We start from the raw sequence: 12,863 nt of genomic DNA on the forward strand, positions 1-12,863 counted from the left end.
GACAAAGAAGGGAGTAGTTTACACAGAAAAGAATCTATAAACCCTGAAAACAAAACTCAGACAAGCCGAAATCGGAATAGGCACACTGACTAAGGGGTTACTAGTCTGCTGGAGAGCCAGAACTGGAGCTTGCTGTCAGAGTCTTCAGCATTTCCTCTCTAGTGCCTGAACTACATGAGCCTTGGATACACTTTACAGGTAGTTCTTTTTGCAGATGGACTCACTCTCAAATCCATTTGTCATCTTCATAACAATTAAATAACTTTCAAGATACTTTTATGTGTAAATACCTTGATTTGGGAGACTTCTTCTTGACCCTAAGGGTCAAGGTTCTGGTATAGGGAGTGAACAAAATTAAATCAAGGAATCTTCTTTGTAAAATGATCTACTAATGAGATGTATCTGTCACTTGTGCCTAGTACAACATCAACGAAAACCACAATTTTTCTTAAATCTTTCCTCCTGGGAAAGGAAGCTTGCAAATCCTACCCTATGTGTTTGGTCCATACTCTATATTTGTAAGGACTGCCAGATAACTGATGATGAGGCTGTTTCTTACACTCCAGGCTTTTAATTGCTGTGGTCACCTTCCTGGTACCTACGATGATAAGGGCTACTTTCCATTCCAAAAAACTTTAGGGCACTTCACTGAAAGGCCCCACTTTGCAACGCTGTTGAAACTACCTGTGAGTCTTCTCTTGCTTCTCAGGAGGATCGGGTCCTAGCTTTCATTATTCCCACTTCTCTTCTTCATGCACCTGTTTTGCTGCCATTGCTGCATGAGAAGACACTAGGTGGCATAAAACAGCAATTACTGTGCCCGCAGATTGTGTGGGTCAGTTGGGAATTCTGGAAGGCTATATTAGTGACACCTCTTCTGCACATCAGGACCTTAGCTGAGGCGACTCCATAGCTAGGACTCAACTCATCTAAACGCTCACTGCCCTCCATGTCTGGTGGTTGGTGTGGCTATCAATGAAGACCTCAGGTGGAGCTGTCAGCAAGACTTCCTTCGAGCTGCTTGGGCGTCCTCACATCATGGGGGTAGGTTCCAAGAGTGAGCATCACAAGAAAACTAGGCAGAAGCTGAATCCCTTTTTATAATTTCAGAAGTCACATAACACCGCTTCTAGAGTGATCACAAGCTTCTCCATAATGAGGAAGAGGGAACATAGACTGCACCCCTCAATGGAAAAAGGGTCAAGATACATTGTAAGAAAAAGCAATGTGCCCGTTAACTGGAACATGCAGTCAGTCATATTGTCTCACCCCTTGTTCCACTTTGCCTCTTTCCTCTATTCCAAGAATCACTTTGGATTTCATGTCACCATGTCTTCTCTCTCTTCCATCCCTCTCCTCTCTATAAAAAAAATTTTTGTTATATAGGGATAACACTCTCCGAAATTCAGTTTTATCCCTACCATACAGTACTGTCAGAAATAAATATTTCATGAAAATGCTTAGCAAAATATCTGATTATAGCAGGCATACAGTATATTTTTATCGAGGTATAATTCATATACAGTCAACTACAGGTAAGGTATACAATTTAACAAGTTTTAAAATATGTACATACCCATGAAGCCATCACCTTGAACAAGACAGTAAGTATATGTTACCCTCAAAGATCCCTCATACCCGATTGTAATACCTCTTTCCCATCCCTGCCACCTACCCCTCCCCAAATGCAAGCCAACACTGCTATGCTGCCTGTCACCATGGATTTGCTTATATCTTCTAGAGTTGTATATAAATGTCATCATACACTGTGTGCTCCTTTTTTCATGTAGAAGATGGGGGCAGGGGGGCAGGCTTCTTTCACTCAGTATTATTATTTTGAGATTCATTAATGTTACCGTGCACCAATAGTTCATTGCTTTTTGATGATAAGCAGCATACCGTTGTGTAGATACAACACACTTTGTTCATTCACGTGTTAGTCTCCTCACGCTGCCAAAATAAAAGGCCATAAATTGGGTGGCTTAAATAACAAATTTATTTTCTGTTATTTCTGGAAGCTTGAGGTCCAAAACCAAGGTGCCAGCATGGTTGGATTCCAGTGAGGACTCTTCCTGGCTCTCAAATGTCCACCTTCTAGTTGGGCACTCACGTGGTGGCAGGGACAAGTGCCTCTGGTGTCTCTTCCTATAACTGCACTAATCACATCAGATTAGGGCCCCAACCATGTATCCTCATTTAACCTTATTTACCTCCTTCCTCCACATACAGTCACATTAAAGAGTTTAGGGCCTCAATGTATGAATTTGGGGCACAGAAAGTGAAAGTATTAGCTGCTCTGTCGTGTCCCAACTCTGTGACCTCATGAACTGTAGCCCACCAGGCTCCTCTGTCCATGGGATTCTCCAGGCAAGAATGCTGGAGTGGGTTGCCATTCCCTTCAGGGGGTCTTCCCAACCCAGGGATCGAACCCAGGTCTCCCACATTGCAGGCAGATTCTTTACCATCTGAGCCCCCAGGGAAGCCTCCGTGGAGGGGACACAATTCAGTCCATAACAATTCGTACGTTGATGGACATTTTGATTATTTGCAGTTTTTGGGTGTTACAAGTTAAAAGCTGCTAAGAGCGTTTGCATGTGAATCTTTGTATAGCCATTTATTTTTGTTTTCTCTTGAGTGAATGATTAGGAGTGCAATGGCTGGAACCATATGATAAGTATTATGTTTTCAGTTCTAGTTTTGCTTTTTCTAAACTGCTGAACTATTTTCCGAAGTCTTTTTACCATTTCCCATTCCTACCAGCAGTCTGTGAGGGTTCCATTTCCTCCTCATCTTCATCAACACTTGGTGTGGTCAGTTTTTCATTTTAGTCATTTTAATAGGAAGGTTGTACAGTAGTATCTCACTGTGGTTTTAGTTTGCAATACCCTAATGACTAGTAATGTTGAGCATCTTTTCATGTGCTTATTTGCTATCCACTTGTCTTCTTTGGTGGAGTACCCAGAGGTATTTTCCCCATTTTAACTGAGTTATTTGTCCCCATGTTGTTGACTTGAGATTTCTTTTTATTTCCTGCTTATGAGTCCTTTATCGGGCATACACTTTGCAAAGATTTTTCTCTCAGTCTGCGGCCTTTTTATTCTCTTAACAATGCCTTCTGAAGGGTGGGAGTTGTTTTTTTTCTTTTCCCCATGAAATCCAATTCATCAATTCATTCTCTTACAGATTGTGCTTTTGGTATCATTTCTAAAAAAATATTTTGTCTTCCCAAGGTCACAGATATTTTCTCTAATTTTTTTTTCTGGAAATTTTGTGGTTCTGGGTTTTACACTAGGTCTATAATTCATTTGGTTTTTATCTTTGTAGATCCTAGATATGAGCTGACACTCTCTTTTTTTCGGCACGTGGATGTCCAGTTGTTCCAGTACCATTTATTGAAAAAGGCTATCCATTTTTTACCACATCATCTTTTTATTTGTTTATCTGGCTGTGTTGGGTCTAGCTGCAGCGTTCAGGATCTTCGTTGCACCACGGGAGATCTTCACTGTGACTGGAGGGCTCAGGAGGTGCACCACGTGGGCTTAGTTGCTCCGGGGCACGTGGGATCGTAGTTCTCCGACCACGTATCAAATCTGTGTCCTCTGCACTGCAAGGCAGAGTCTCACCGCTAGACCACCAGGAAAGTCCCGCTGCAGCGTCTTTGTTGTGAGTTGAATTGTGTCTGCCACAGAGATGTTCAGGTCCTAACTCCCAGTCCCTGTGAAAGTGGCCTATTTTGGAAATAGAGTCTTTGTTTACAGATATCAAGCGGAGATGAGGTCACACTGGATTAGGGTGAATCCTCGTCCAAGGGTCGGTGTCTTTATAAGAAGAGAGAAATCTGGACGCAGAAACAGCGCAGAGAGGGAAACAGCGCATCATCTACTCTGTGGCGTAGAGACAGACGAGGTAAGAGGTTCATCTACAAGCCACAGAGGGTTAAGCATCGCCAGCGCCCACCGACAGCTAGGAGAGAGGCCGGGACACATCTCCCTCCAGAGGGCGCCAAGCCTGCCCACACCCTCGTTTCAGACTTGTAGCTCCAGAGCCGTGGAAGAATATGTTTTTTCTGTTGTTTTAAACCACCCAATTTGTGATCATTTGCCTTGGCTGCCCTAGGAAGCTAATACAGACCTTATATAAATACATTTTTAAATCACCTTATTATTCCTATTTCACTTATTTTTTGGCCGTGCTGCAGCATGCGGCATCTTAGTTCCTCGACCAGGATGGAACTCGGGCCCCCTGCGTTGGAGGCACAGTCTTAACCGCTGGACCACCAGGGACAACTATGTTTTCTCAAAGATCTATTTTAACACAAAAAATAACTCAGCATGACCCCTTACGTGTCCCTGTCACTTTGGCTGGAAACACATCCACACACAGGTAATGTACTAATTAATGAGTAGTGTGCTCATCTTGTGGGATTTGGTTTCATATCCACTCAGCCTTTGCACATGCTCGAGCATGTGGAGCGGGCTCTGGAGACGCCCCGCTGTCTGGCAGGTCGCAGGCGGCAGCAGGCCCCCTCGCCGACTTGGCGACCTTCGGGCAGCGCTCAGGGTTCCAGGCACGGGGGCGGAATCACCAGATGGTTGAGAAGAGCCTCCTCCATTCAGGTGACCCCATGCATGTGGGCGGTGCAGAGAGATTACAGACAAAGGGGAGAGGCTGGGGCTGCTGACAACGGCACTCAGTGCCCATTGGCCCTCGGGCAGCGTGGGCCAAAAGCCAGCGTCCAAAGAGGGGCCCCACACGAGGCTGCAACGTGGAGCACACGGACCGTGCCAGCGAATGCCCCCTTGGGGTGGCGGCAGGTGAAGAGCTGCAGTGCAAAGTGAAAGAATTAACCTTCAAAGAGCAGGCTGCGGGGTTTCCTTCTGTCTCCTGTACTTGACATCCCCCTGCTGCCCCAGGAAACGGATGCAGTCCTCTGTGGTTCCCTGCCAGGCCCATATGCGGTGACATTCACTCATCCTAAGCGCCAGTCTTCACTAGCCTCCTGGGGGGCAGTGTCTGTCTGGCCCAGGGCCTACCTCCAGGACTGGCCTCATCAGCCTCAAATTTTTACATTTGCCCATGACTGGGACTTCAGCTATTGGACTATATGATGGTCGGTGTGAGATGAGATTCTTAAGTGCAGGGCATTACCTGAGGTTGAATATTAATTACACCCAAGAGGGGACTCAGGGCCTTGTCAGCACGCTCCCAGGGACGACACTGCTTCTGAGCCAAATCAAAGGGAGGGGGAAGGAAACAGCCAATTATCGAGCACCTACTGTATGCAGGCAGTGCCTGGTGCTTTCTTGCAAATTATCACATGGAAAACATCAGCAAAGCAGGAATCTAAAACCAGAAAAGGACACAGAGCCATGTGCAAAACTTTCACCCCACGTGTCGATGCCATTGGCCCCCTTGGGAGCTATGACATGTGAGGAGCTCTGCACACCACGTGTCCTTCACCGTTGATTGTTCACGTCCCGTCTACCTGAAGCCCTGGAGAGCTGAAGGCTGGCCTTCACGGTGGGCAGTAAAACCAGCTGAGGACAGCTGACGAGAGCCACCTGAGAAAGGGAGTCCTCGGCCGTTACGTTCAGTCCTACGCTCTGTCCCGGAAGTCTGAGCGCCGTTAAGTCACTGAGCTGTGCCTGACTCTTGCGATCCTGTAGACTGTAGCCTGTCAGGCTCCTCTGTCGATGGGATTTCCCAGGCAAGAATACTCGAGTGGGTTGTCATTTCCTCCTCCAGGGGATCTTCCCAACCTAGAGATCGAACCCAAGTCTCCTGCTTGGCGGGCGATTCCTTACCACTGAGCCACCTGGAAAGCACCAAAAGTGTGTGTTTCACTGTGACATGAAGAGTTTATAAGTGAATGTCTCTGGCGAGGACTCTTCATTATCAGAGACCTCGCACAGCTCAGTGAACTCCCCTCAAAGGAGCAGGAGGCTGTTTCCAGAGGACACGGACCCTGCCACGCTTACAGTGTGTCGCTTCCCTACAAGGCAGGCACAGATTCTCTGTCAACTCCAAGCCACTTACCGCACCCACACTCCCACCCGGACCTAAGCATATGCCATGACTCCTCAGGCACGATGGGCGAACAGATTGTTTATGGGGCTTGGCAGAGACGTCTTGATCGGGGTTTCTAGTCACCGCCTCCGTGACGGCGCCCACTGTGCCAGGGAGCAGGTGAGGTGAGTAATAATACATCCGACTGGGAGGTCAGCTCCCGCTCCTGTTTCTCATTATTCCATGTGTGATTAGCCAGAGCCTCTCGCAGCTTAGCTCCCCACTGTGAAGGTGGGCTGCTCATGACTCAGACCGGTTCTTTTGTTGCAGAGGTAGGAGAGCAAGAGTGGAAATTGCTCCAGTGCAATCCTTTTATTTTGAAAAAAAAAAAGGCACCATTGCTTGACTTATTGAAATGGAAGGCTAGAGCCTGTTTTTCTTTTATTCCATTTCAGTGCCATCCTCACTGTTTTGAGTTCATCAGTAAACCCTGAGGCGCCATTAAAACATAACTTGATTAGAGATCAAGCTTTAGCATCATCCTAATTGACCGAACACCTTCCTCTGAAGGAAAGGAAAATGTTGGAACCCTCCTGTTTTCTCTCAGAGAAAAAAAGCAAAAAGAGACCAGAAGCTGCAGAAATAGGAATTTATAGCATAGACAAGTCTCTTCTATAGGGTCTCTCTAGCCAAAGTTAGAACTAGACTCAAAAATGCCCGCATGGGAGAAATGTGATCATCTTAAGTGACGTTCATGTTAACTGTGTTACTCGGCCACCCTTGGCCAAGTTTCTAATAAAGCCTAGATAGGTAAGCTAGATAAATAGCAAGCTTATGTAAACAGATGATTTTTATAAACTCTGTATTAGCTAGCACACTTGGGCGTCTAAATTACTGAATACCGATCATAAGACTATTCAAAGGGTGACCACACATCCTTTATCTTCCTGTTCTAAGTCTTTGTGCATAAACAGCATTACCCTATAATATACAGGTCATATACATAGATTATATATCATAGAGTGATAAATACATGTTGTAGAAAATTATCGAATAATCAATTATAAATGGTCATGTTCTGACGATTTGCTCAGCACTGTATTCAGCGGTTTGGCCCAAGTTCCACCCTGCAGAGGAGAACTCTCCCTCTCCCAAACTGAGAAGAACGGTAATACCAGTGGGTAGTAACTGAGGCTGAAGAAATCCACATCTCAGTGTGGTCGACCCTGGGGCGGATGACAAATAGTCCAACCACCCTCCGTCCAGGCGCCCGGGCCTGAACTTCTCCCCCAGGTTCTGGTTCTTTCTGGCCCCGTGACTGCACTGAGCTAAGGAGACACGAACGGGAGGCCAGCGGCCGAGGTTTCACTGGTTTCCAGTCTCCGCTGCGGTCACCTCTGAACTCTGTGCTGCGATGGCGCCTCTGTCTGCCTCGCTCTGAGGGACCCTGTTAAGTCATGTCCTCCTGCTGGCCTGTAGCTGAGATGCAGTGAGAGCTGTCACAGGACAGACACACCGAATTTCACAGTGTTGAGTCACTGAGATTTTGGAGTTATTATTGTTGTTTAGTCGCTCGGTCGTGTCGGACTCTTTCTGACCCCATGGACTGTAGGCCACCAGGCTCCTCTGTCCGTGGGATCTCCCAGGCAAGAGCACTGGAGTGGGTTGCCATCCCTCCACAGGGGACCTTCCTGATCCACGGATGGAACCTGTGACTCCCGCATTGCAGGCAGGCTCTTTACCACTGAGTCTCCAGGGAAGCCCTATAATTTTGCCCACAGTAATACAAGAATAACAAAAACTGCTAGCTTCCCACAGGGAGAGGAGCTAACCCACTGGTATGGCTGACCTTCATGATGACTCCCGATGCTTCACCCAAAATACATGCGCCCCAGTTGTTTTTTCCCATGAGTAAGAGTGGATCTCGTTGACCAGTTCATCTTTTTCCATTTCTCCTCAAAATTAACGGCACACATTTTTGAGATTAAAGACTAAAATAGCACTGTGCCCAGAGATGGACACGCACAGAGGGAGCGTAGACGTGTGCCCGCGGAGGCAGAGATTAGAGTCATGCAGCTGCAGTCCCGGGCATGCCAAGGGATGTGGGCAACCCTGGGAGCTGGGAGAGGAACAGGAGCAGGTACAGCCTCCGGACCCCGAGAAGGAGCCTCCTACCGACGCCGTGATTTGGGACTTTGGGCCTCCAGAGCTATAAAAGATGGAGAGCCTGATGTTTTCTACCACCCAGCTTTTGGTACTTTTTGATGGCAACATTAGGAAATGAATACAGTGACTTTTAGCAATACTTTCTACCACTCCTCAACCTGCCTGGCATTTTTATGATGAGTCTTTACACGATGACCAGCGCATTCCTGCGTTTTTAAGCCTCGTTTTCCAAGCCTCCTTTGAGTTGAGTAAAATGGGTATAGGGCCTAAACTCTCCTTTAGCCAAATAAACCCCAGCAGGATCAGAAGCAACATCTTGTTCATTTCTCTCTCTCTTTTACTTTTGTTATATTCATTCATTTATTTATTTTTTAGATTCCACATATAAGTGAAAACATATGGTATTTGCCCTTCTCTGATTTACTTCACCTAAGCATAATAACCTCCAGGCGGAATCAGGTTGTTTCAAATGGCAAATTTTCATTATTCATTTTTATGGCTGAGTACATTCCATTGTGTGTCTATATACACATCTGTGTGTGTGTATGTGTATATGTATCAGTTCAGTTCAGTTCAGTTGCTCAATCATGTCCAACTCTTTGGGACCCGAAGGAATGCAGTACACCAGGCCTCCTGTCCATCACCAACTCCTGGAATTTTCTCAAACTCATGTCCATTGAGTCAGTGACACCATCCAACCATTTCATCCTCTGCCATCCCCTTCTCCTCCTGCCTTCAATCTTTCCCAGCATCAGGGTCTTTTCAAATGAGTCAGTTCTTCCCATCAGTTGGCCAAAGTACTGGAGTTTCAGCTTCAGCATCACTCCTTCCAATGAATATTCAGGACTGATTTCCTTTAGGATGGACTGGTTGGATCACTTTGCAGTCCAAGGGACTCTCAAGAGTCTCCTCCAACACCACAGTTCAAAAGCATCAATTCTTTGGTGCTCAGCTTTCTTTATTATCCAACTCACATCCATACATGACTACTGGAAAAACCATAGCTTTGACTAGAAGGACCTTTGTTAGCAAAGTAATGTCTCTGCTTTTTAATAAGATATCTAGGTTAGTCATAACTTTTCTTCCAAGAAGCAAGCATCTGTTAATTTCATGGCTGCAGTTACCATCTGCAGTGATTTTGGAGCCCCCCAAAATAAAGTCGGTCACTGTTTCCACTGTTTCCCCATCTTATTTGCCATGAAGTGATGGGACCAGATGCCATGATCTTAGTTTTCTGAATGTTGAGCTTTAAGCCAACTTTTTCACTCTCCTCTTTCAATTTCATCAAGAAGCTCTTTAGTTCTTCGCTTTCTGCCCTAAGGGTGGTGTCATCTGCATATCTGAGGTTATTGATATTTCTCCCAGCAATCTTGATTCCAGCTTGTGCTTCATCCAGCCCAGCATTTCCCATAATGTACTCTGCATATAAGTCAAATAAGCAGAGTGACAATATACAGCCTTGATGTACTCCTTTCCCAAATTGGAACCAGTCTGTTGTTCTATGTCTGGTTCTACCTGTTGCTTCTTCACCTGCACACAGATTTCTCAGAAGGCAGATCAGATGGTCTGGTATTCCCATCTCTTGAATAATTTTCCACAGTTTATTGTGATCCACACAGTCAAAGGCTTTGGCATAGTCAATAAAGCAGAAATAAACGTTTTTCTGGAGCTCTCTTGCTTTTTCCACGATCCAGCGGATGTTGGCAATTTGATCTCTGATTCCTCTGCCTTTTCTAAATCCAACTTGAACATCTGGAAGTTCACGGTTCATGTTCTGTTGAAACCAGATTTGGAAAATTTTGAGCCTTACGTTGCTAGCATGTGAGATGAGTGCATTTGTGCGGTAGTTTGAGCATTCTTTGGCATTGCCTTTCTTTGGGATTGGAATGAAAACTGACCTTTCCAGTCCTGTGGCCACTGCTGAGTTTTCCAAATTTGCTGGCATATTGAGTGCAGCACTTTCACAGCATCATCTTTTAGGATTTGAAAGAGCTTTACTGGAATTCCATCACATCCACTAGCTTTGTTCATAGTGATGCTTCCTAAGGCCCACTTGACTTCATATTCCAGGATGTCTGGCTCTAGGTGAGTGATCACACTATCGTGATTATCTGGGTCATGAAGATCTTTTTTGTATAGTTTTTCTGTGTATTCTTGCCACCTTTTCTTAATATCTTCTGCTTATGTTAGGTCCATACCATTTATGTCCTTTATTGTGCCCATCTTTGCATGAAAATTTCCCTTGGTATCTCTAATTTTCTTGTAGAGACCTCTAGTCTTTCCCATTCTATTGTTTTCCTCTATTTCTTTGCATTGATCACTGAGAAAGGCTTTCTTATCTCTCTTTGCTATTCTTTAGAACTCTGCATTTAAATGGGTGTATCTTTCCTTTTCTCCTTTGCCTTTTACTTCTATTCTTTTCACAGCTGTCTGTAAGGCCTCCTCAGATAACCATTTTGGCTTTTTGCATATCTTTTTCTTGAGGATGGTCTTGATCACTGCTTCCATAAAGTCATGAACCTCCATCCATAGTTCTTCAGGCACTCTATCAGATCTAACAAATATATGTATTCCACATCTTGTTTATCCATTCATCTGTTGATAGACACTTAGGTTGCTTCCAAGTCCATCCATACATCGGCACCAACTATGTCATGGTCCATTAATGTCTTTGCCATCAATGATGACATCTGAGCAACCAAAGGAACAGTCAATGAATAACTACACCCAGACTTGGGATATTTGAAGTAACTAATCATCATTAATCCATGAGGACAAAACAAGAAACCTAAGACTTAAGAGGCAAAATTAAAAGTTAATCTGCAAACGTGAGACTTCATGTGTGGATGGCCACGTCAGTGACCATGGACACATGCCACATCCCTCAACAGAATTTCTGTTTATTCATTCGTTTTTCATCTTAATGGGTTGGCTCCCAGGTAAGGTATCTGCTGGCTTTCACACATATTGATGCTTTTGAACTGTGGTGTTGGAGAAGACTCTTGAATGTCCCTTGGACTGCAAGGAGATCCAACTCGTCCATCCTAAAGGAGATTGGTCCTAGGTGTTCATTGGTAGGACTGATGTTGAAACTGAAACTCCAATACTTTGGTCACCTGATGAGACGAGCTGACTCATTGGAAAAGACCCTGATGCTGGGAAAGACTGAGGGCAGGAGGAGAAGGGGATGACAGAGGATAAGATGGTTGGATGGTATCACCGACTCAATGGACATGGGTTTGGGCTGACTCTGGGAGTTGGTGATGGACAGGGAGGCCTGGTGTGCTGCGTTTCATGGGGTCACAAAGTTGGACACGACTGACCAACTGAACTGAACTGACACAGACTCAGTTTTCTTTCCAGGCATACAACAAAGCCAATTTACTCATTTTGGCTGGGAAAGAATCCTATTTACCTAAGAATGAGCACATTTCTATCTCACGAGGACCAAGTTTCACTGTATTAAGATGTAACCAAAACACAGATTTCTGTGTCACACACAGAGAAAACCAGTTGAAGGTCTTCTCCCAAAAAGCCTGAGAGTTTCACCAGTCAAGTTTATCATTTGAAATCAAATCCCTTACAGGCAAACAAATTAATCTTTCTGCATTCATCTTCCCAATTTGCGGTGTTTGGAGGATGTTTTAATTAGCTCAGCTGCTCTATCCCTCCTTTAAGTGTCTGAAAGTATCTGTTAGCTTCCTACAGGTTTCAGTAATGTCCCCTTCCCTAGAGATGGCTGGGAAGTGTGTGTGTGTGTGTGTGTGTGTGTGTGTGTGTGTGTGTGTGCTCAATGTGTCCAAAGCTTTGTGACCCCATGGACGCTACTGGAGGGGATTGCCATTCCCTTCTCCAAGGAAGTCTATTTGGTTTCAAGTTCTATGGCTGTCTGAGACTAGGCTTTTCTCTGTTATTTCCAACACTAACCACTGAATGTTGAAAGCTTCAGCTAATTCCGCATGCCCCAATCCACAATAACCCTGAAACTAGTGAAAATCACCTGAAAAGTACCCTGTGGTTATTCCTGTCCCTGGAACAGGTCACAAAGGTAGACAGTTGACTGTCCACATTGGGTTCCAGAAAGGGTCTCTAAACTTCTCAGCATTTCCCCTACAGGTCCTGTCTAAAAATGCAAATAACCTGAAGGATTATGAAGATTTGTTTCCCATAGCAGCATTGATCAGGGCACAGACGTGATGGAAATTTTTGTACAGCCAGGAAGAAAGGGCTCTGATGGTGCCTGGGTGATGTAAGCTCAGAACATGGAGCAAGGAGAATCCAAGGAGAGCAGCGGCAAGACCCCTTGATCTCTGATCAGACAAAACACTGTGGTCCCTGCTGCAGAAACAATTAGACAACCGAGTCCTTTAGAAGTGAGAGCAGTGCCCCACTGAACAGCAAGAGGGCCCGAGGTGTTCGAGAAGCTTCATGAGGAGAGGACGGAGGCCCAGAAGGTCAGCGGGGTCAGTTCTGCCTGGAACCGTCTCCGCTCTGTGACGTGTGGGCCGCCTGTGAAGGTGACCCTCTGCGTCTCCCCCAGGTGTGACCCTGAAGACCGAGGACGTGAAATAGGGGGGTCCGCACGAGGGCGGGGAGGTCTGGCCCAGAGGCGTCCAGTCGAGCGCGAGCAGCGCAGGGCGCGTGGGGGGCTCTGAATACCTGTCTGAGCAAGAGCCGAGGCAGGGACAAAG

This window comes from Capricornis sumatraensis, chromosome 21 (genome assembly GCF_032405125.1).
Source record: "Capricornis sumatraensis isolate serow.1 chromosome 21, serow.2, whole genome shotgun sequence".
In the NCBI taxonomy this organism is placed as follows: Eukaryota; Metazoa; Chordata; class Mammalia; order Artiodactyla; family Bovidae; genus Capricornis; species Capricornis sumatraensis.